The sequence below is a fragment of the Mustelus asterias genome, chromosome 1 (assembly GCF_964213995.1).
Source record: "Mustelus asterias chromosome 1, sMusAst1.hap1.1, whole genome shotgun sequence".
NCBI lineage: Eukaryota > Metazoa > Chordata > Chondrichthyes > Carcharhiniformes > Triakidae > Mustelus > Mustelus asterias.
In genome coordinates this window covers 79,843,725-79,867,454 of record NC_135801.1, presented here as the reverse complement: position 1 = coordinate 79,867,454, position 23,730 = coordinate 79,843,725, and the positions used below count along the sequence as shown (strand labels likewise).

Below are 23,730 nucleotides of genomic sequence, written 5' to 3'. Positions count from 1 at the left end.
GTGAATGGCAGTGTGGAGCACACCGAGGAGACCAGCACGGATCACTCCTGTTTTCTAGCCATTATGACAGAAATACTTTGGGAGAATTCCGCCCTACTTTTGCCGTGAGGGCAGGTAGGAATTCTAAGGCCCAACTGATTTTCCAACCTTTCTCTTTAACATTCCAGGCACACAATTTAACAAGTGCAAATTCATGAATACGCATCCAGTGTGCAAAGGTGCTGTGCTAAAAGAACTAACTATAAACATTTATCTCACAGACAAATACTCATGAGATGCATCTCAATCGCTGATTAGCCTGGCTGCTGGCAACGCTGCATTTCATGGAAACGTGCAGTGAACGATCAATAATCAATCTTTTCCCATCTTTGCTAATAGAAGTCCCTTCATCATGCACAGATTTGTCATGCTGAGAGGAAATGTACAGATAATGAAATGAATGCCCTGTTCAGATGATGTCACAGACTTACAATAAATTCTGGAACATACTTGGAAAGAGTCCTGTGAATGGGGAAAATAATAGCACAGCTTATGCAAGATAAATGCAGCATTTAATGTGTTCGCACATAAATCTGATTCAACTACTCAGAGCCTGTGTGGACTTGACTATATACAAATGCTAATATGCAAGTCAATCAGCAAGCACACTTATAGCTGCCACACACAGTCAGACATATTCACAGCCACACTGGATAGCAGCACCAAGTACGGAAATTCATTGTTCTGTTAAGGTAAAGTGCAGAACATATAGAGGGCTAACCAGATGATAATGATAACACATTCCACATATTACCCTTCATTTTATTATGCTGATCAAATAAACTCCATAAAATATTTTATATTTTTAACTATTTTAATGCAAAAATGATATGGTATAAAGAAGGAAAATGGGATTCTTGGCATTTCTATTCTTGGTTTCTTACTTGCAAATTAATAACATTCTGTGACATATGATAATTTTATTGAAATAGGAATTATAGTGCTTGTCCATGAGTCATGCTACAATCACATATTACACCTGGACATATGTACAAATTATTTCAGTGCCTCAACATGGTTCATGTTTGACATTGGGACTAAGTTTTCATCATGGAGGTAGGAACTGGGAGCCAGGGGTTTTCTCAATATCAGGATTGTATCTCCCCCAGAACATGGGGTTTTCATCCAGTTGTGGTAATATAAACAGGGCCTAGTTTTAATGCTGATATCCTAAATTAAAGAATTGGGCATATTAAAATCAAACACAGGCAAACCTCGGGCAGGCCAATTGTACAAATACACAAACATGTCTGGGCCTGACCCATCAATCACCTATCAAAGGTCGTTGCACTCTACTGATACTTAGCAGGAGATCATTGCACCCCATTGAAATGCACCGGCCTATTGTTAGAAGCCCAGATCGGGCCAGACTTTCTGTCACCGAGAGTTCCTGCAGTTAGCTTATCTGACAACAGGTTACATGTAAGCAACAGCATGGAGATGGACACCTGGGGGCGGACCCTGGTGTCCTGTCAGGCAGACATCAAGAAACCCAGTGGGTATTGGAACCCCCTCCTGGGACCTCATTGGCTGGAAGCCAGAGAAGTTTCTGGAAAGGCAAGCAGGCTGGGGGATAAAGGGACACATTTTCAGACACACCAGCAACGAAGACTTGACGAGGGAGATGACCTTGGCCATTCGGAAGACTGACCAGAGAAGGAAGGAAGAAGCTGCCATCGAGACTCACCTTCGTGACGATGGACCAGAGGGACTCAGAGAATCGAGCCTGCAGTTTTAACCAAACCATCTTTGGGGGTAGTATACTTGAATCTGGGATATCCTCTTGTTTTATGTGGGTAATTTAAGGGTTAATAGTGTTATTATTAATAAATTTATTGGACCTTTACTTGTGTTTGTCCTTTGTCCATCTTGCAAATAAGGGCACCGGGGTAAAACCTTGGAGTAAGCAAACTGGTCGAAAGTATCTGAGAATTAACAGGTACAACACAGTGGAGGCAAAGATGGCCTCATGTCAGCCTTGCAGCCAGGCAGAGCTGGAAAAGGCTGATGCCAAGGTGGCTAGGTTAAAAGGCCTGCCTCTCTTTGTAGAGATATTGGTTCTGTTCTGCAGGTCAGTGTGAAGATCCCCACAACCCTCATCCTTACCCCACTCACTAGCTCACCCCTCTCAAGCATACCCTCCTCTCCGCACTCCCCCAAACCATTTGCCTAGTATTCACCATAAACATAACTCAAAATCCTATACTAAAATCTGGAAGGCATTGAAAAGTTCATAGATAAGTCAAAATAAACAAATTTGGGGTGGCACGGTAGCACAGTGGTAAGCACTGCTGCCTCACAGCTTCAGGGATCTGGGCTCGATTCCCACCTTGCACATTCCCCCTGTGTTGGTGTAGGTTTCTTCCGGGTGCTCCAGTTTCCTCCCACAATCCAAAGATCTGCGTGTTAGGTTGATTGGCCATGCTAAATTGTCCCTTAGAATGCTGGTGTAGGTTAGAGGGATTAGAGGGGTAAATATGTGGGGTTACGGGGATAGGGCCTGGGTGGGATTGCTGTCGGTGCAGACTCGATGGGCCAAATGGCCTCCTTTGCACTGTAGGGATTCTGTGATTCTATGTAATATTACTTGAAAATCCATTTAAAACCAATTTCCTCTTCAGAAGCTCATACATTTGTAAAAATGAGCAAACATCACTTGAATATCTAGTGAACAATCATTCAGAAGTTCATAAGTCTATGAAAATATCCAAGCTAATATTCCTCTGAACAACCTTGTAAACAAACCTTGCTGAACAGGATCTGTTGGAGCCTTTGAAGACAGCCAGAAGTTTGGATATCTGTCAAAACTTTGATATAGCTAAACAGATCGCTGAACTGTTCATTGAAGATTTTGTGAACAGATAGGTAAGCTGAATGTCAAAGGAAAATATAAGCAATGGGACATTTCACACAATCAACTCTGGATTTCAAACTGGGATAGCATTTTAATATTATTAAATGCAGAACAACACTTTATTTGATGACCTACACTAATGTATTTAAATGCTTTTCCACGTTCACATTCAAATTGGGATAGATAGCATTTCAATATTATATAATTATCAATTTGATGATCAATACTAATATATTTGAACACTTTTTCACTTTCACAGTACTAATCTTTTCCTTGACAGCTTACCAGTTGTCAGAAGTAACAACCTGACAACCACATTATTTAGTAGTCACTTATCTTTTCAAATGACAGCATTGTCATCTCTCACAAACAAATACAACTTAGACTTCAGCATTTCATAAGGACATGTGAAGTCGGCAATACATTTTGCATTGGATTCCTGCCTCAAAACAAAGGTTCATATAGGAACTCAACAATTCTCCGCTTGAGTGATTTACATCAGCTACCAAAACCCACCAGTCTCTAACAGAATCGTGGAAGTTCCAAAATGCCCACTTTGAAAATGTCAAGACAGCAGCATGCAAATTCCCAACTCGCCCCTTTTCCAAATCGATGAAGACTGCTGGCACTGGAAATGGGGACTGGAATCCTAGATATGAGTCCCCACTCACATTTTCACAGCTTTCCCCATGTACTTTGGTTCTGTGTTAGGATGGGAAACTCCAGTACTGAAGAAAAGAAAATGATCATATCCATTATCAATGATGCCTGTGTTCCATTGATGCATGATTCAAATTGTTCTACCAACAACATACAGCAAGTCTTTACGTGAAAGATTTTTGTTGGCATTAAACCAAAATGCAAAATTGCTTTTAATTATTGAGGTGGTGGAGGGTTGACTTTTAAATCAATCAATTTAAACCTTGCTTCCATTTATAATGTCCCCTACAAATAGAAAAATGGACCATTGAGCAGAGTCAATGAACCCCACCTTGGTCAACACAGGAAACTTCATTATAATCAGTATTATTGGTCAAAGGGAAATCATGGGCTACATTTTAAAAAATGATTTGTGTGGCATTTGAAACACTGCATCTGTGAAATTTTACCTAGCACTTTACAAAAGCATTTGACAGGTATCTTATACTGCAGTTTTAAAACAAACCTTGTGATTTTTTTTGTGTTGATCGTGTTGAGGATTCTTGACTCTGTTCAATGGATCATTTCTCTATTAGTGACATGTGGGGGACATTATAACTGGGAGCAGAGTTTAAATTGATTGATTTAAAAATCAAACCCCTCACCCCACACCCTCCCACCCCCCCCCCCCCGCCCCGCCCCCCCCAACAATTTGAGACTAGGGCACTTTTAACTCCATAAACAACATTTACATCCATCAGTTACCTGCCTGCTCTAAAGGGTGGAGACAATTGGTCAATTGCTGGTGAATGAATACTGGGTGGCCTCTGGACTGGCCTCTGGCAGTTGGGTAAGTACAGTAAGAAGTCTCACAACACCAGGTTAAAGTCCAACAGGTTTATTTGGTAGCAAATACCATAAGCTTTCGGAGCAAGTTAAGCTTTCATTGCTCCGAAAGCTTATGGTATTTGCTACCAAATAAACCTGTTGGACTTTAACCTGGTGTTGTGAGACTTCTTACTGTGCTTACCCCAGTCCAACGCCGGCATCTCCACATCAGTTGGGTAAGTCACAGGGTTGGTGTTTTCAGTAGGGACATGCAGGTGGGAAATGAGGAGTAGGGATAAGTGAGTGGGAGGATGACTGCACCTCCTGTATACGCATAAAGGTAAGTTTGAAACATCTTCTAAGATCTCCGCTTCTTCTTCAACAGGTTTTAATGAGCCTGATGTCTGCGGTGATTCTAATGCCATCACATGTCTCCATTTTGCTTGTAATAATAAGGCTGCCTTCTGAGAGAGACAAGCGTCTGACCTCAATGGAAATGAAAATTGGGGGGATATACAAATAATGCCTGAATCCAATCGCTGGTTATACGTTATTGCCCAAGTCAAAATTGCCTCCAGTGATTTAGATCCAGTGAGACGTTGGCCTTACGCTTGTGCATAACAGCAGTGCTATGTCGGGATACATTTTAGTTCCTGCCGTAAATATCATTAGGTAAAATAAGAAAAAACAATCCTTTTTTAAAAATATTTGTGTGGTCTGTATTTTATTTCATAAAAATTGGACATGTGGTAGTGACGTTACACTATGTTTCTCCTTTAATACATGGACTATTAATAGACCATTAAAGTGTAATCTTGTAGCCTTCTATCGTGTGTAAGAATTTAGTTTAATTTATTTTGACGAAGCAAATTATGAGATCAAAAGAATTCCTATCTGTATTGACAAGTGATTAATCCAAGTACCGGTCCCAAAGGCTCAGTACTTCTGATTCTGCAGTGTACAGACCTTAGGAATTAATTAATGGAAATCCCCAGCAGTCAATTTATGGATATATTATATTGAAATAATCATTTTAATTACTAATTTGAAAGGTTTAAGCATGACTTTGCATCCTGGGATAATTAAAATTCAGTATTTCCATCTTTCAGTTTATGGTCCCAAGGATAGATTACTTTTAAAATTGATCACAAGCAGAGCAGATATTTTATATTTTGTCAATTGTAAGTGCTCTGTTTGGGGTGCTTTGTCCTTGACCTGCCCAGCGAGGGAGATGTTTTGATTTGCAGCCTCACTGCGATTGAAGTTAGCCAGTTTCAGAAATGGATTTTAGTGAATTATTGGGTGCCTGAGCCATTAAACCAAAGCCAACCGCATTTTTGTCTCAGAGAAATATGCTACTTTCAATGATAAAATCTCTTTTTATGTGTTTTGAGAGTGACTTAAACAATTCCCACTTTCACTCTTTCAAAATACATTTTGAAGTTAAATGTTAGAAAACAAGGTTGCATCCTACTAAATATCCTTTACAAATATAAATGCATTTTGAATATTTGTTATTCAATAATGAAAACATCTAAATAATTGAGATTCATTAAATTTGTGTGAAAATTATCATACCTGCTACCTTCTGATGTAATTGCTATTTTGCAGGAGGATATAGGCATTTGGATTTTGAGGTAATTCTGAACTTATGATAGTAAAGTGGTAGTCTGTCCTGCAGTCTCCAAGAATTAAAGATTAATGGTCTTCACACTTCTGTGAGCAACACAGGAGAACAATCACAGCAACACTAAATTATCTGTGTGTTTTTTAAAGATTTTCTTTGAATATTTTTGCTTATTAATAGTAAACATTATTGGAAACGGGTAAAATGCTGTTTGACTGGAGCTGAGAGGTCATGTGATGAAGCCTCCAAGGGTACATCCATCCATAGCTGGAAGTCTTAGCTTGGGCTGCGTCCATTATCCAAATTAATTAGCACAGGGTAAGAACATTTCGCATTATAAAGTAGATTTATTTACATTGGGATAGCATATTCTTTGGAAGTCAAAATCATAATTCTTATTCATGCTCATTAGACGAAACTGCTTCTAAACTTTCATCTGACCATATGCCTGAGTACAGCTCCTACCACATGCTATGTTCATGCTAATATGATTTGGCAACCAAATGATTTGGATGGTAAAAGCAATGCAACAGAATAGAACCATAGAATCCCTACAGTGCAGAAGGCCATTCGACCCATGGAGTCTGCACCGACCACAATCCCACCCAGATCCCTATTCCCGTAACCCCACACATTTACCCTGCTAATCCCTCTGACACTAGGGTCAATTTAGCATGGCCAATCCACCTAACCTAATAGTACCCAAAGTTGCCTGAAGTTTCCACTTTCTGAATTCCTCCTGTAATTGCTAACAATGCAAGCATCAAATTGAAACTGCCTATAGACCACTGACTTTGGCTGAAATTAGGAGAGCTTCTGAATCTGTAAATAAAGGACGTTTATTCACTGAATTGCATGAAGTAGCCAACATGAGTAATGTGCTTTAATTTGAAATTGAGTCATGTGATAATGATAAATAATTAGCACCAGTTTTACAATGTAACGGTTATCCGGGACAATCACAGACTCTGTTGGGTGAAATCCTAAATGAATATTTCTCATCAGTATTTACTGTTGAGAAAAGCATGGATGTTAGGGAACTTGGGGAAATAAATAGTGATGTCTTGAGGAGTGTACATATTACAGAGAAGGAGGTGCTGGAAGTCTTCAAGCGCATCAAGGTAGATAAATCCCAGGGACCTGATGAAGTGTATCCCAGGACATTGTGGGAGGCTAGGGAGGAAATTGCGGGTCCCCTAGCCGAGATATTTGAATCATCGATAGTCACGGATGAGGTGCCTGAAGATTGGAGAGTGGCAAATGTTGTGCCTTTGTTTAAAAAGGGCTGCAGGGAAAAGCCTGGGAACTACAGGCCAGTGAGCCTCACATCTGTGGTGGGTAAATTGTTGAAAGGTATTTTGAGAGACAGGATCTACAGGCATTTAGAGACGCAAGGACTAATTAGGGACAGTCAGCATGGCTTTGTGAGTGAAAAATCATGTCTCACAAATTTGATTGAGTTTTTTGAAGGGGTAACCAAGAAGGTAGATGAGGTTAGTGCAGTTGATGTTGTCTACATGGACTTTAGCAAAGCCTTTGACAAGGTACCGCATGGTAGGCTGTTGCATAAGGTTAAACCTCACGGGATCCAGGGTCAGGTATCTAAATGGATACAAAATTGGCTTCTTGACAGAAGCCAGAGGGTGGTTGTAGAGCATTGTTTTTCAAACTGAAGGCCTGTGACCAGCGGTGTGCCTCAGGGATCAGTGCTGGGCCCGCTGTTATTTGTCATTTATATTAATGATTTGGAGGAGAATATAGGAGGCATGGTTAGTAAGTTTGCAGATGACACTAAGATTGGTGGCATAGTGGACAGTGAAGAAAGTTATCTCCAATTTTAATGGGATCTTGATCAATTGGGCCAGTGGGCTGATGAATGGCAGATGGAGTTTAATTTAGACAAATGCGAGGTGATGCATTTTGGTAGATTGAACCAGAGCAGGACTTACTCAGTTAATGGTAGGGCGTTGTGGAGAGTTACAGAACAAAGAGATCTAGGGGTACATGTTCATAGTTCCTTGAAAGTGGAGTCACAGGTGGACAGAGTGGTGAAGAAGGCATTCGGCATGCTTGGTTTCATCGGTCAGAACATTGAATACAGGAGTTGGGACATTTTGTTGAAGTTGTACAAGACATTGGTAAGGCCACACTTGGAATACTGTGTGCACTTCTGGTCACTCTATTATAGAAAGGATATTATTAAACTAGAAAGAGTGCAGAAAGGATTTACTAGGATGCTACCGGGACTTGATGGATTGAGTTATAGGGAGAGGCTGGATAGACTGGGACTTTTTTCTCTGGAGTGTCAGAGGCTGAGGGGTGACCTTATAGAGGTCTATAAAATAATGAGGGGCACAGATCAGCTAGATAGTCAATATCTTTTCCCAAAGGTAGGGGAATCTAAAACTAGAGGGCATAGGTTTAAGGTGAGAGGGGAGAGATACAAAAGTGTCCAGCGGGCAATTTTTTCACACAGAGGGTGGTGAGTGTCTGGAACAAGCTGCGAAAGGTAGTAGTAGAGGCGGTTACAATATTGTCTTTTAAAAAGCATTTAGATAGTTACATGGGTCCGATGGGTATAGAGGGATATGGGCCAAATACGGGCAATTGGGATTAGCTTCGGGGTTTAAAAAAAAAGGGCGGCATGGACAAGTTGGGCCGAAGGGCCTGTTTCCATGCTGTAAACCTCTATGACTCTATGACAGCTATTTCTTGAGGTGCCTGTCCACTCCTAATCTACACCTGTACAAATTTACAACGCAGAAAAAAATCATTTGGTTCAGTGGGCTCATGCTGGTTCTTGACCAATGCTTTCCAAAATGAATCCCACTCCTGTGCTTTCTCCAAGAAACCTTGTGTCACTCTCTGGCTTAAATATTTATCTACTCTTGTCTCCTCCACCTAATTTTCTCCCTATGGTAAAGTATTCCCAGCTTCAATAATTCTGTGTGAAGATATTTTTCCAAAATTCTTTCCCTGTGTTCCTTATGGCTCTTTGAAATTGATGATCTTTTCTTATCAAATCCCCAGCTGAAATAAATGGAGGAGACTATTTTAATGAGGAGCATTTTTTTAGATGCTGAGGGAGAGTGCCTTTCTACACACGGCAGTCCCCCACATCCTGCAGATCAAATGCTACCCAAAAATAGACGGAAAAAGGCAACTGATGGCAGGCAGTTAGAAAAAGTTATGCCAATGACCAGGAGGTAAGTGATGGAGAAGGATTCCCAGCAGGATCTCATAGGAATGTAGGGTTATGGATGGGATTATGGGGGGCATCCTGGGACCAAAACTACCCTGGTTCCTCAAGGAAAGTTTAAGACTTTTAAGACGTGCGGCAGCACGGTGGCACAGTGATTAGCACTGCTGCCTCACAGTGCCAGGGACCCGGGTTCAATTCTCTGCTTGGGTCATCGTCTGTGCGGAGTCTGCACTTTCTCCCCGTGTCTGCATGCGTTTCCTCCGGGTGCTCCGGTTTCCTCCCACAGTTCAAAAGACATGCTGGTTAGGTGCACTGGCCATGCTAAATTCTCCCTCAGTGTACCCGAACAGGTGCCGGACTGTGGCGACTAGGGGATTTTCACAGTAACTTTGTTGCAGTGTTAATGTAAGCCTACTTGTGACTAACAAATAAGCTTAAACTTAAACTTACTTTTTGTGGCCTTTTCAGCCTTCAGAGAAATTCTCATTGAATCGGGAGGTTGTGGTGGGCACCCTGCTCAGATTGCAGCTATCTGTCAGTAATGGAATAAAACCCCGATTTACATACATGTAGATAATGCCCACATGATTCAGGTGGCTGCCTCATGTATTGCCAAGAAGAGCAGCATCAAACCCCTGCAGTACAGATGATTGACCTGTTCACTTTCAATTCCCCTGGGCTGAGCTATTTTCCCTAATGTCTTTCTCCATACACAGAATGAAAACCCCTTATAATTTTAAAACCGGCTATTAAATTTCCTCTTGCATTTCCATGCTCCAGCAAAAAGGGTTCAAATCTCACCTCATCAAAATAGTTTCTTATTTCTGGTGAATCTACAGTGTGTGTTGTCTATGGTTTTAATGTCCTCTTGACTATGGGGGGCCTGAAACTGAAAATAGTATTCCTAACCATTGCCTTGTATAAATTTATAATTTCCTCTTTGCTCTTTCACTGTGTGGATCGATAAATAGAATTGGCCTTTTTTATGACTTTATTTGCTGGCGCTCATAACATCAAAGAAGATTGCATTTAATCTACTTTCTATTCCTGCATAACCTTCAGCATCTTTACATCAAACTTTAGAGGACGAGGTTCCTGATTAGGGGCTTCATATCTGCATTTGAATTCCAACTTTAACTTTGTTCATCTTTTGTATTGAAAGAGTTAATCCCTGCATGAACCGGTGTGGTCATTAGATAGGTTTAATTGGATCAGTGATGCTGTTTGAACTGAGTGACAGATAGCCACTTAGAAAATGCAATGCTTAGTGAAATGGCAGGCAACTTCCCTTTTGCTCCTGAGTGCCTTCCGTACTAAATTATGGCACTTCATTGTAACATATGAAGTAACATTATGGAAACATAGCTGCACTGTGAAATCGTTGCCAAGGCATAAGTTCATGATTGAGAGGAATCCTCTCCCTAGAAATCCAGGGCTTTCTTTCAATATTATCTGAAGTAAACCCAATTGCTTCTCGGCTTCTCGGCCTTTTGGCTAAGATCAAGTGTAGTATGGTCGGCAGCCCATGGTCGGCCGCACTTGGTCGAGGTCATTAGGTTACACTGAAGCTTCATATGTTTCATATGAAGCAATTTTTTAAAGCGGCATCTTGGCCTTTTGGCTAAGATGCAAATGAGCTCAAGTCTTGGAGGAGGAACCTCCCCCTTCCCCAATCAGCTTGGCTCACGTAGATCACGCCCAGGACAGGGTGGTTTGGTCGCTCGCCCTGTCTTGTCAGCCTGGATCTGAAATGTCTCAACTTGTTGAGACTCTGAATTGGATTTGATTTGATTGAATTGGAAAAGTATTTAAAAAAACCCATTTGATCAGAATTTAGGAATCTGATAGATTGGATTGAAAATAATACGAAACATGTTTTTACTCTAATGTTTCTTCAGTATAACAGTATAAATCTCATCCTATTTCCAATTGTCTTCAACTCTGACAAAGAGTCATCCAGACTTGAAACATTAGCTTTGTTCTCTCTCCACAGATGCTGCCAGACCTGCTGAGATTTTCCAGCATTTTCTGTTTTTGTTTGAGCTCATTGCAGCAATTAGCTTTGACATGCAGATGAGGAAAATCCAGGCTTGTTTCTTAGTATGTGCTTCTGGATTTGCTAATGCTAATGTCAGTTGCACCACAGTCCCAGTCGGATGGGGGTTGGGTTTCTACAAATGTCCTTGGTGCTCCTTGATTAAAGGAGGGGATCTTAGTCAGTGGAGGACTGAGAGGATTGGTGGAGAGGTAGAGCTAGATGTCAGCAGCAAATCTGAAATCATTGACCAATACCCAGGAATGATGATGTCACATAGATGAGGAAAAAGAGACCCAAATATTGATCCTTGAAGAAGATGTTTTGGCTTTGATGAGATAACAATGAATGGAATCATGCGAGGGCAGCTCCATTGAGCTGACAATTGAGAAAGGCATTGGAGAAGAATGGTGTGGTTAGTTGTTTCAAAAGCTACACAAAGGTCAACAAGAGATAACACGCCATAATTACAATGTCTCTGTTTAGGGAAGAAATTCATTTGTGTATCAGACTGCACCATTCTCCAGGGCAGGCGGCAATGCAGGCTGTTACCTGTATCTTGTCTGCCCCTGGGAAATTGACGCAAGTCTGCTTGATGCCACTAGCACTATGCAAACAAATTTCTTTCTCAATGATTTGATTTATTATTGTCACATGTATTAACATATAGTGAAAAGTATTGTTTCTTGCATGCTATAAAGACAAAACATACCGTTCATAGAGAAGGGAACGAGAGAGTGCAGAATATAGTGTTACAATCATAGCTAGGATGTAGAGAAAGATCAACTTAATGCAAGGTAAGTCCACTCAAAAGTCTGACAGCAGCAGGGAAGAAGCTGTTCTTGAGTCGGTTGGTATGTGATCTCAGACTTTTGTATCCTTTTCCCGAAGGAAGAAGGTGGAAGAGAGAATGTCCAGGGCGCATGGAGTCCTTAATTATGCTGGCTGCTTTGCTGAGGCAGCGGGAAGTATAGACAGAGTCAATGGATGGAAGGCTGGTTTGCGTGATGGATTGGGCTACTTTCACAACCTTTTGTAGTTCCTTGCAGTCTTGGGCCGAGCAGGAGCCATACCAAGCTGTGATACAACCAGAAAGAATGCTTTCTATGGTGGATCTGTAAAAGTTGGTGAGAGTCATAGCTGACATGCCAAATTTCCTCAGTCTTCTGAGAAAGTAGAGGCGGTTGGTGAACTTTCTTAACTATAGTGTCAGCATGGGGGGGGATCAAGACAGGTTGTTGGTGATCTGGACACCTAAAAACTTGAAGCTCTCGACCCTTTCTACTTCATCCCCATTGATGAAGACAGTGGCATGTTCTCCTTTACGCTTACTGAAGTCGATGACAATCTCCTTTGTTTTGTTGACATTGAGGGAGAGACTATTGTCATCTCACCAGTTCACCAGATTCTCTATCTCATTCCTGTACTTTGTCTTGTCATTGTTTGAGATCCGACCCATTACAGTGGTGTCATCAGCAAACTTGAAATCGAATTGGAGGGGAATTTGGCCGCACAGTCATAAATGTATAAGGAGTATAGTAGGGGGCTGAGAACACAGCCTTGTGAGGCACCAGTGTTGAGGATGATCGTGGAGGAGGTGTTGTTGCCTATCCTTACTGATTGTGGTCTGTGAGTTAGGAAGTTCAGGATCCAGTCGCAGAGGGAGATGCCGAGGCCCTGGCCACGGAGTTTGGAGATGAGTTTCGTGGGAATAATAGTGTTGAAGGCTGAGCTGTAGTCAATAAAGATTCAAACAGGGAACTATGGGAAAGCTGGGAACAGATCTGGGAAACAACAACATTTTCAAGTGAATGAAAAGGACGTTAGAGATGGAAAAGTAATTTTTAAGACTACAGCAGTTAGCGGTGATTTTCAGGGTCTATCACAATTGTCTCACAAAAGGGAGAACAAAATGTGACATTTGCATGTGACAAACACATTTCAGCAGACCAACTGAATCATAATTTCCTGAAATTTACGTCAGTAGTTAATCTCCCATATCCAGTTCATAAAGGCTATATGAAGACTATTTTCTCCAGACCCAATTCAAAGGGACAATTGTGCCCCATCCAACTCCCCACCCTCTTACAGAGACTTTTTCAGCCCCTCCTGTTTATCTTACCGTGCTTTAAGTGTTTCTAGCTGCTGCTCATCATGGGTGCGATTTCTGGGTCTCACAAGAATTCCCATCTACACACAACAGTCAAGATAGCTTCCTTTAGTAAAAAGGAACCTGCCAGGAGTGATACTGCAGCTGGGAGGGGACTAATCGGGGGTAATATTTGTAATTAAAGCTGATACAGAGATGGAATCATCAGACCATCCACTGTCATTGTCAATGCTGATAGTTGACACATAAGGACAATAAACCAATGGTTGATTGAGAACATACATAGAATTTATTTGTAGATTCATGGAGGAAAGTAGAGTTTCATTTTTGAAAAATATTTCCAATGGTCCATAATACAAAGAACCAGAAGGTCATGGATTCAAACTGTGTCCCTGGACTTGAACATTTTATCCAGGCTGACATTGCAGTACTGAGGGAGTGCTGCGTTGCCAGGAATGCAATCTTTTCAATGAGATGTTAAACCATAGTTCTGTTGATAGTTTTAGATGAATGCATCAAATTCAATCGCACTATGTAAAGAAGAACAGGTAGATCTCTCAGTGCCCTGACCAGCATTCCTCCCTCAACCAATGCCTCCAATGATCAGGATGGGAATTTTCCAGCCATTCAGGCCTTGCTGCCAGTGAGAACAAGAATTTGGCACTCAGCCAAATCTCCGTTCACTGCAACAGGACCAGAGATTGCAGCTGGAGTGAATGGCCGGAAAATCCCACTCTAAATTTCTGTCCATTTATCTAATTTTGCTGATTGTGAGACCTTGCTTTGTGCAAATTATCTGCTGCAGTTCTCTACAAAACAGTGACAACAATCAAAATACAAGGTTGCCCATTTAATTTGTTCTAGCTTATTTAGTTGGGAGGTTCTCCTATGCAGCCTATTTTTAATAGGAATTCCATAAGTCTTCTGCCCAAGTTATAGAGGACGAGCGGGAAAGCCTCTTCAGAATCTCACTCCCTGCATATTTACTGTTCATGCTTAATTTTGAACACAAGTCTATTTTGGAACTCCATAAAAGTAATGGAAGAGATTAGTGAAATCTGGAGTTAAGTGGCATCTGATTTCCCTTCTAAACTTTCAAATCTCTTTGAATGTTTTGCCTTTGGACTTTTATGGAGGCCTCAAATTACCTTGCAAAGCTTACACTGATGTACTAAAATGTTGGTGTAAATCAGTTATGAATTGACTCCTTCTGAAGTGCTAGGCATTAAACCCATGCTTGAGAAGGTCAGTAAGGCACAAGGTCAACCTTTAACTTCTACACCTGAAACATGAGGAAGAATTTCTCTCGCACACAACTCTGGACTTCACTATGGCTGTGGGGATGGGGAAGTATTGGGTAATGTGATTCATGAAGTTGAAACACTGAAACAGAAGGGAAGCTTAAAGTAATATCTCTATCTTTCTGCAATCATAACTTTTCTTGAAGCTAGGCTGGATCAAGTGCTCTGTAATCTGATATCAGGATTCCCAGGGTATTATATTGAGGTACCATGTTGTCCGAAAGGCTCTGGAGTCAGGATTTGTTTAATGCTACATTTTGAATGAATTGTCCAAAGACACATTTGAAAGCCTTTCACAAGGCATTCCCTACTTTAAGATCCTCTCTGATGTTTAATAGACAACGGTTATTATTAACCTAAAGGAAAATGTGGAACGTACACTGAGCAAAAGATCACCCACTTAAACTTTCCTTCACCCCAGCTTTTTTAAAAACTCTTCTACTTTTTTTCTACTCATTCCATCAAAATGCCATCCCCCACCTGCCAGGTTAATAATGATCAGCTGGTCCCTTATGTCTCAAACAGAGAGCTACAGGAATGGCCCAAAATCCGATGCAGTTGCTTTGTGGAAGAACAGTGCTTTAAAATACCATATTTGCATATCTTTTGTTACAGCCATGCTGAAACCCTGAGATCTCAGCTGTTTATTTGAAAGGGAAATTTTTAATGGCCTGAAATAGTTTTGAGCTTTGTTACAAACAATAATATAATTTCTGGAGACTTCAGAAACTGCATGCATTAGGGGTGGAAAAAAAATGATGTGTTGGATGCTGAGGCTAGTAAAACATGGTTTATGGATTGAACTTAGACGATTTGTCAAAAAAAGTCAGTGCCTAACTTTAAAGTGAGCATGTGTATGTGCGGCTTAATGTCGTAATGCTTATTCAAGTGTTGAAGAGAACTGGCAGATGTCAGAGTAAATGGGGTCTGTCAATAGCTAAATTACTGCCTTTCACAGGGTGATTTTCATGGTCTGTCAGGTGGGATTTGTACGCATGTCACGCAGATTGCCTAACAAAAAAGGGGAAACAGCAAACCCAGCACAAAAACTTTGTAGTCACAGATGTTATTGCTTTGATTGCAGTTTGCTTAGTTTTTTTGAAAAAGTACTGTTGTAGCTTTATTTCAGATTTATGTCGGCAGATTGGCTAAGCATTATTCACGAGGAATAGCACTGCTATAATGCGGACATCAGTAAAAGTAGTGCAAGTGCTGGAGGGGAAGAAGCAATGTAGATCTCCTCTGAACTCACACTCATCAAGTCTTTTTGTCTTTGCACTTCCAAAACATTCAACTTCGGCTCTGTAATGCTCTTGTTTTGGGAACGTCAGTCTCTGTGAGGCTCTGGTACTCGGCTTCGATACTCATGGGTGTACACTAGCATCAGTTCTTTGTATGTGCACTTCTTTACATTGGAAGCTCATGGAGGGAGTCCTGTACGTCAACAGTTGCATGCCTATGATGTGAAGTCACTTATAGACATTACTCATTGTAATTAATAATTTCAATGTGTAACGCCTATGAGTTGTATTAAATCTAGTAATTAATCATTACAATGTGCAATGTCCATAAGTTACATTACATATGCAATCAGTATGGCTCTGCTGGCCTGAAATAAAACAATGACACAATTTTTTCCCTTCATAAAAGTTAGGCCTGATTCTTCTTGTCGACACCCATCCTCCTGCTAGAAACTACAATTTTCCCAACATTCAGCTCCCTTAATACTTTCCTGTCCCACAAATTACCTCTTTGCTCACTGAGCTACACTGACCCTTAACCCCTAATGCATTTGAAAATTTTTAACTTAACTTCAAAGCCATCATCCAGCTATCCACACCACTTTGCCTCTCCAGCCTTTGACCATCTGACTTTTCTATATCTCTCTCACTTCAGCTCATTGTTGGTGGCAAAGTCTTTGACTCCCTCAGCTTTACTCCCTAGAACTCCCTTCCTAAACCCCTCTACTGCCACACTTCTCTCTCTATCTTCAAAAATCCTGTAAAATCCTATGTTTGATCAAGTCTTCTGTTGTCTTCTGGTTCCCAGAAGTTTGAAACAATCACATCATTTTACACATATTCAAACGCTGACATCAAATGTATTGTCTATGTCTATGGGATGATACATTGTTGTTTTGGTACATTGACTACAGTGCTGTACTGATGTGACACCATTCATTCAGTGGCTTGTCGGTGTCTATCCAGTATACAGCTGATGTGGCTCTGAGCTTACACTTCTCCATGCCCATGCAATCTTCACGTATTTTCAGGAGAGGTTCTTTCTGCATTGTTTTGGATATGATTATTCTGGATCTGGCTCACAGGATCCCATCTTCTAGTGAGATGTCGGGTGGGATTTTCTGGCCGTGCTCACCCTGAAACTGGAAAATCCCGTCTGAGGTCAACAAATCTTTCCATAGTTACCCCCTTTCCCGCTACAATTCCCATGGTGGGTGGAATGGGAAAATTCCCCCTGTCATCTCTGATGGACCAGTATGGCAGTATTGTTGGCTGTGTTTGCTGCATCTTATCAGACCATCCCTGGATCACTTGCTGAGAGAGCATCTGTAACTCTTCATCTTCTTTGGTCTCATCCTTAATTTGACTCAGTTTCAGTGGCTATTCACTAAGTGCTGGATCTTTATACCTAGATCTTTTATTTCATGTTTTTCCTGTGTCAACAACTGAAATGGCACATCTGCCAGCACCTTCTTTCCCTGGCTTGAATTTCAGAGATTAAATCATATCTCTGAAACCTTGAGAGTAATCTCTGCAGCCTTGCACAGAGTAATCTGTGTTCCACACAGATTTTTCTTGTAGATCTGCTCCAGGGGACAATGATCACTTTGCACTATGAACTTTCTTCCATAGAGAGATACATGGAATTTCTCACATCCACACACGACTGCCAGAAGCTCTCTTTCTATGGCATTTCTGGTCTCAGATGAACTTTGGAGGTGAATGCTATTGGTTTTCCCTCTTGTGTCAGGTCTTTTTGTAGAAGCACCTACTTGCAGAATGACAGGATTCTCTCTCTCGTAATATGAAATACTTGTCTCCTTGCTTACTACTTCCTTGAGTTTGTTAAAACTCCCCTCTTGTGACTCTGACAACTGGCACTCAACATCTTAATTTATCAATTCTCATAAATGCTGTGTTCTGATATTTGCAGTATGAAATAATTCATGTACTGGATCAAACAAAGGAAACTTCTCAACTCTTTCTTGAATCTATCTCAGAGAAAGCTGGGACTTTTACAGGACTCAGCTTGACTCCATCATAAAGAACTGGCATTCTGGCACCTTCACTTAGCATCACATGCTGGAAAGGAATACATTGAAAAGAAACTATCTGCTGTACAGTTAGAAGAGGCATCCAAGAGGGAGGATCAGAACCTCAGATCAAAACTTTAATAGCACCTGCTTCAAATAGAAGAGCCTGAAAAAGGAAAGAATGATAATGCTGACTTCAGACAGCAAATTGATGACCTGGATGCAGCCTAACACTATATCACAGTCAGAGACTGATTTACTGGAGATAAGAGAAAACTGTGAGGAATGCTGGAGTGTTTAATAGAGGAAATCTGAAAAGCAGGAAGCTGAAAAACCGATGAAATGGCACATCTGCCAGCACCTTCTTTCCCTGGAAGACAGGCACATAGCCTGGTTGGAAGAGAAACATAGGCATGGTATGGAGCCTGGGAAGAAATTCTACCAGGCTGGGGGCCACCTGCAGCATGCTGCATTTGCTCAAAGGGGAAGGCTTGGCATTTTGCTACCTTCACAATGCACTTGTCTGCATTTGGCTCTGAACTCATGGGTCATCCACAGCTCTTGCACATTGTTCTCTCTGTTTGGTGTGCATTCTTTTGTTGCTGTTTCACTATATTAATCCAGCTGCCTTTCTCTTGACTTAACTAAGACTAACTATTTGGGCAGTCAATGTCTTCACCTGTCTACTTGTGACTTCATGTGCTCTTATCTGTAATATAGTGATCAGATATTCTTGTACTTTAGAGTGTGTAGAGTCCTAGATGAAATCACCTTCTATCCATTTCTTTGAATTTACATTTTCTGGCTATGTTCCTTAATCGTGCTAAGAAATTGTCAACAGGCTCACCTGGCTCCTGCCTAGGCTCTGAAATTCATGCTGATTGATCCGGTGGATTGACTTTGGCCGGAGATGAGTGCTGAACTTCTCAAAAAATTTTGTCTGGGTTTTTACAGCCATCTTCACTCATTTGCCAGCTATTGAATATATCAAAACCTTTCTCTTACTCACAAAAAGATAATGCTGAACTTTCATTTTCATTTGTACCTTTTAGAAAACTATTGTATTATCAATCTGCACTATTTTAAAAAAAACTTTTCAAATGTGGATACGACACCAGCCTCTCAATTCATCCTGTGCCTGAGTTTTTAAAAATATTTTCACAGTTAATGAATGTGCAAGTTTTAAAAGACATTTGGTGCTTAAAAATGGTGCTCAGTTGTGTGTTCACTGCTGTGGCAGTGACCATTTTATTTTTGCATAATTCACTCCGTTTTTTCTCTCATTATTTCAACTCATTTTTTTCTCAGTCTAATTCAGCATTAAAAATATCTGACATTAAGAATCTACTGATGACCATTGTCAATTGTCAGAAAAACCCATCTGGTTCATTAATGTCCTTTAGGGAGGGAAATCTACCGTTTTACCGGGCTTGGTCTACATGTGACTCCAGAGCCACAGCAATGTGGTTGACTCTCAACTGCCCTCTGAAATGGCCTAACAAGCCACTCAGTTCAAAGGCAACTAAGGATGGGCAATAAATGCTGGCCAGCCAGGAATGCCCATGTCCCACGAATGAATAAAGAATTTAACTTGTTTATAATGTGTTGCTTTAACCCACAGAGACCTGCTGCCACCATGTTATGTCTAATGTTTTCCAGAGTTCAAAATTATATTATTTTACACAGAAATAGGAGCTCACATTGAGTGCATTTCTCAGATCTCATTATGTGCTGTGGAATGATATTTTGTTGCTCTGGTACATTGAATGTGGTGCAGCAGTGAATGATGTGGCATTCTGGACATACATGTATACATCCTCAGAACAATGTAGTTCCACCACCACCATGCCCAGAGAAATCAAAGCATCTCAAAGGTTTGACCAAATTCAACATTGTAAAATGGAAGGTGGAAATATACCAATGTAGCCCTATTCCTTACATGGTTCAGGTTCTCAATGTAGGACTTAAATGATGAAATCTGTATGTCCTCCAGCATCCGTACTACAGGAATGATGTATAAGTTTGTAGATTTAGTATAATTTTAATTCAATATTCCTTCCTTTCATATCCCACCCACCACTTCATGATTGTCACCTGGTTCCATGTTTTTAACTTAATTGCTTAGTCCATATATACGTTTTCAATGTATGTTATTACACTGCAGTTCAGCCTTTAGGCTGCAAACATGTTTCTTGAACAAGATAACCATTATTAAATGCACCATCTTCTATCTTCCCTTTTACTGGGTGTCCTCTTTATTTTATAGATCTTTGTCCTCCCTGTGTGAACTACCCCCTGGTGTTTTCTACATTAAAGTTGCTATATACATGAAAATTTATTCCTCTTGATTTGCGCAAAAGAATGTTTCAGATTTACATGCAAATATAAAACCCACTGTGCGACATACTGATGTGAAGTCACTGAACAGTACATAATTCTCAATATTCCTTGGGCTTTTTTAAAAAGTGTTTAATATTAGTATAGACAAGCTGCAGCAACCCTCAGAATAATGACCCGCGGGGGTGGGAGAGATATTGAATGCAGGAGCTGCTGTGTTCCTCATATACATAAATGCTGACATCTTTCAGAAGGCTTGGCTTCTGCTTAGCCCAGCGCCACTCACTTCATTTGATCGCTTGTGTGTCATTCAAGTGGGTGGAAGCCGGGAGCAGGCACATGTGCATTGAACAAAAACAACAGCAGTCGCAGTGGGCTGTGCTCAGTGGAAGACTGACTGTGGGCGAAGCTGAAAGTAAAAGCTCGACTGTAAACTGGTGCTCCGAATTACGAGAAGTCAGGAGGAAATCAATCGTGGAACTGGGGCTTGTGTCTGCATGAAATGAAACATTGGTCCCCCTGACCCCTTGGAGATTTGAAATTCTGTGACAATTCTTCACTGGTTATTGCTGTACGTTTCCTGAAGGTATGTTGCCCTTGTTGTTAAGGACTGGATGAAATAGGACAAGTGGGCTTTCTTTCTGTTTTATAGGTCTGCATTCGATCTGAAGGGTGAATTTGGTCAATAACTAAAATGTTCATATTGCTGTGTGCAGTGTGGGTATATGGAAAGGAAAGCCGAGCAACACAAAGCAGGATGCACATTTCAAGCTTATCCAGAGCTTCTTGTCTGATGCTTGCATTGTGGCAGGTCAGGCATGAGAGGACATTCTCCCGACAGACTGGTCAGCAACAGTTGTATTTTCTAATGCGCACGTCAGGAAAAGAGTCAACGTGTGCCCCCCCCCCCCCCCATCTATAATATTGTAATATTGGCATTTGTTTTGGAGTGACAGAATTAGGATTTTTAAATTTCCTTGTGTTTGTTTGCAGTGCAGCAGAATGAGTTCAGAACAAGTTGTGGGAAAATAGTAAACAGCGTGTGCTTAAAATAAATATAACTCAATAACAAAATAATTAAAATCGATTCCAAAAGCACAACCAATGCCAGGTCAGTGTTCATTTTGGATTGTAGACGCCAGGACGAAAAACAAGCGTGGTTTCTGATTTTCTGCATAATATTTATTGCTCTGTTATTTTGCATCGTCTCTGTTGATTTGGTAGCACTTTTTGCCTCTAACTCACAAGGCTGTGAGTTCAAACCAGGATCTAGGCTAGCTCTCCATTGCAGTGTTTAAGGGAGGGTTGCATTGTCGGTGGTGGTGTGCTTTGAATGAGGCTGATACCATGCCAGTTGGGTGGACTGTACAAGATCTATCGCACTGTTTTTGAATAAGAGCAAGAGGTTTTCCTGGTATAGTGGCCAACATTTCTTACTTAACCATAACCCACAGATTAACTGCTCATTCATCTCATTTTATTTCTCTGTAGGCTGGTGTGTAAAATAGTAAAATAGTTGCCAGATTAGGCTGCCTAACAGCAGCAACTGCAGTTCCGAAATAATTCATTGTATGGGAAGCATTCTGGAATGCGTCCGAGAAATGTGATGAGATGCTGAATAAAATGCAAACATTCCTTTCTCTTGTTGAATGAACAAAATACAACACACGGTTGAGGGCAGTAATTTAAGAGTTAATAAACATTGTGAGTATTGAATACGATGTTAGAAAGCACTGTGGCAACAATTTCCCGCCACTTTGTATAGCCACCCTCTAATCATTACCAGTGTGTGTAGCAAATCTCAGGGGATACAATAAACTACGCATAGCGGAACAACAATATTTTTTATTAGTAATAACAACTGAATTTAAACTGTAAACTTGAATACCTGACGTTCCATATGAAAGCCTGTGTATTTTGAAGACTAATTAAGAGAGAGTGGGAGCATGCCATGAATGACAACATACTCCAGAGGTTCTATTAATTGCATAGGTTTGTATCTGTAGTTTATTATACACCTTATTATGCATCCTTTATTTCCTTTTTACCAATATTCTTGAGTTCAATTACATTTAAACAATTTGTAATGGTCATATGGAAAAGTAGAATACAATAACATAATTTGGATACATATTATACTGTTAGAAATGCTAAACCCTCTGTATCTTTCCATGATGTTCCTTTAACTCCCATTTATATATTTTAAATCAATATGAATATCATTTATATTTGTGTTGGTCTAAGCATCCCTGTGATTTATTAGTGAAGTGCCCTGGGATCTTTTCTACGCTAAAGGCAATAATCAAACACAAGCTATGTTTGTTGCTCATATTCTCCAAGACTAATTCAAATCATCTTTGATGTATATGTTATAATAAGTACATCAGTGAATGCATGTTTTAAGGTGGATTTTTAAAAAATGCTGATAGCAGATCTCAAGGCAAGTAGAAGGCTCCAGTTTTCCGATCCACTCTGTACACAGGTTTCTGGCAACTGAGCGCAGGGTCAATTGAAAAGGACTGGGTTTAATCCCAAGAAAAAGTAATCTGTCACATAACGAGGTAAAACAAATTGAGCTCAGAGGCAAGTATTGCATTGGAAAACACTCTGCAGTCCAATTGGTTGAACTAAAAAATACTTAAAGCATTTATCTAATCCTTCCTTTAATGATTCCATGTCAGTGGTTTTTACTGTCTCCCTGAGCAGTCCATTCAGCGTGTTCACCATTTTTTTGTGAGATGGTTAGATCTGAATTGTGCTTCTTCCCTCTGCTAAGTTTGAGCCTATGAGCCTGGTTCTCGAGTTTGTGGCATTCCTGAATTTATCATCAGAATTCCATTGATCTAATCTATTAGTATCTCACCTGAGTTTTCCTTTCCCCGTGGTACATAATCTCAGACTCCTTAGCCTTTCCTTAGCTCATATGCTTTAGGCTGATTATCAGTGAGGTTCACCATTGTGTTGCCTCCAATGTTTGAATATCCATGCTGTAATACAATGACTGGAGTTGTATTCCAGCTGTGACCTACCAATGCTTGGTACATACACAAATTTCACCTCTGGAATTGTCAATATATCTTTTTGGCTATACATAATGGATACAGTTAGCTTTCTTACTGACACTGCATACTGCACTATCAATATCAATTAATTACATTTATAGTACTCCCCAGTACTTAATTCCTTGGGTTCTATAGGTTAAACCATTTAATTTATATTCCTGCTGTTTACTTCCAAACCTTAGCCTCATTAACTAGCTTTCTAAGCATCAAATACTAATTTTTCTTCATCAACCTACTTTTCCAACTATCTAAAAAGCTTTGGTTTTCACAGAGAATACAGGTTTATACAGAGAGATCCATTGCAGACAATGTTGGGAGCTAGTTATTTTTACAATAGATTACCAGGCTATTGGAATTTTTGTTTTATCATTGATTTGCCTCCCATTTATTAAATATTTCCTCATGCATGCACCCTTACCTGA

General features: G+C 40.4%; 1 protein-coding gene across 1 annotated transcript in view; it reads left to right on the top strand.

The window, feature by feature from the left end:
• The first annotated feature begins 20,610 nt into the window (after window positions 1–20,610).
• The window catches only part of rasgef1ba (RasGEF domain family, member 1Ba), a 67,545-nt gene continuing 64,425 nt past the window's right edge, over window positions 20,611–23,730 (top strand). The window contains exon 1 of the mRNA XM_078215450.1: window positions 20,611–20,832. The gene's annotated coding sequence lies outside the window, so the exon portion shown is untranslated. The remainder of the gene's footprint in view (window positions 20,833–23,730) is intronic.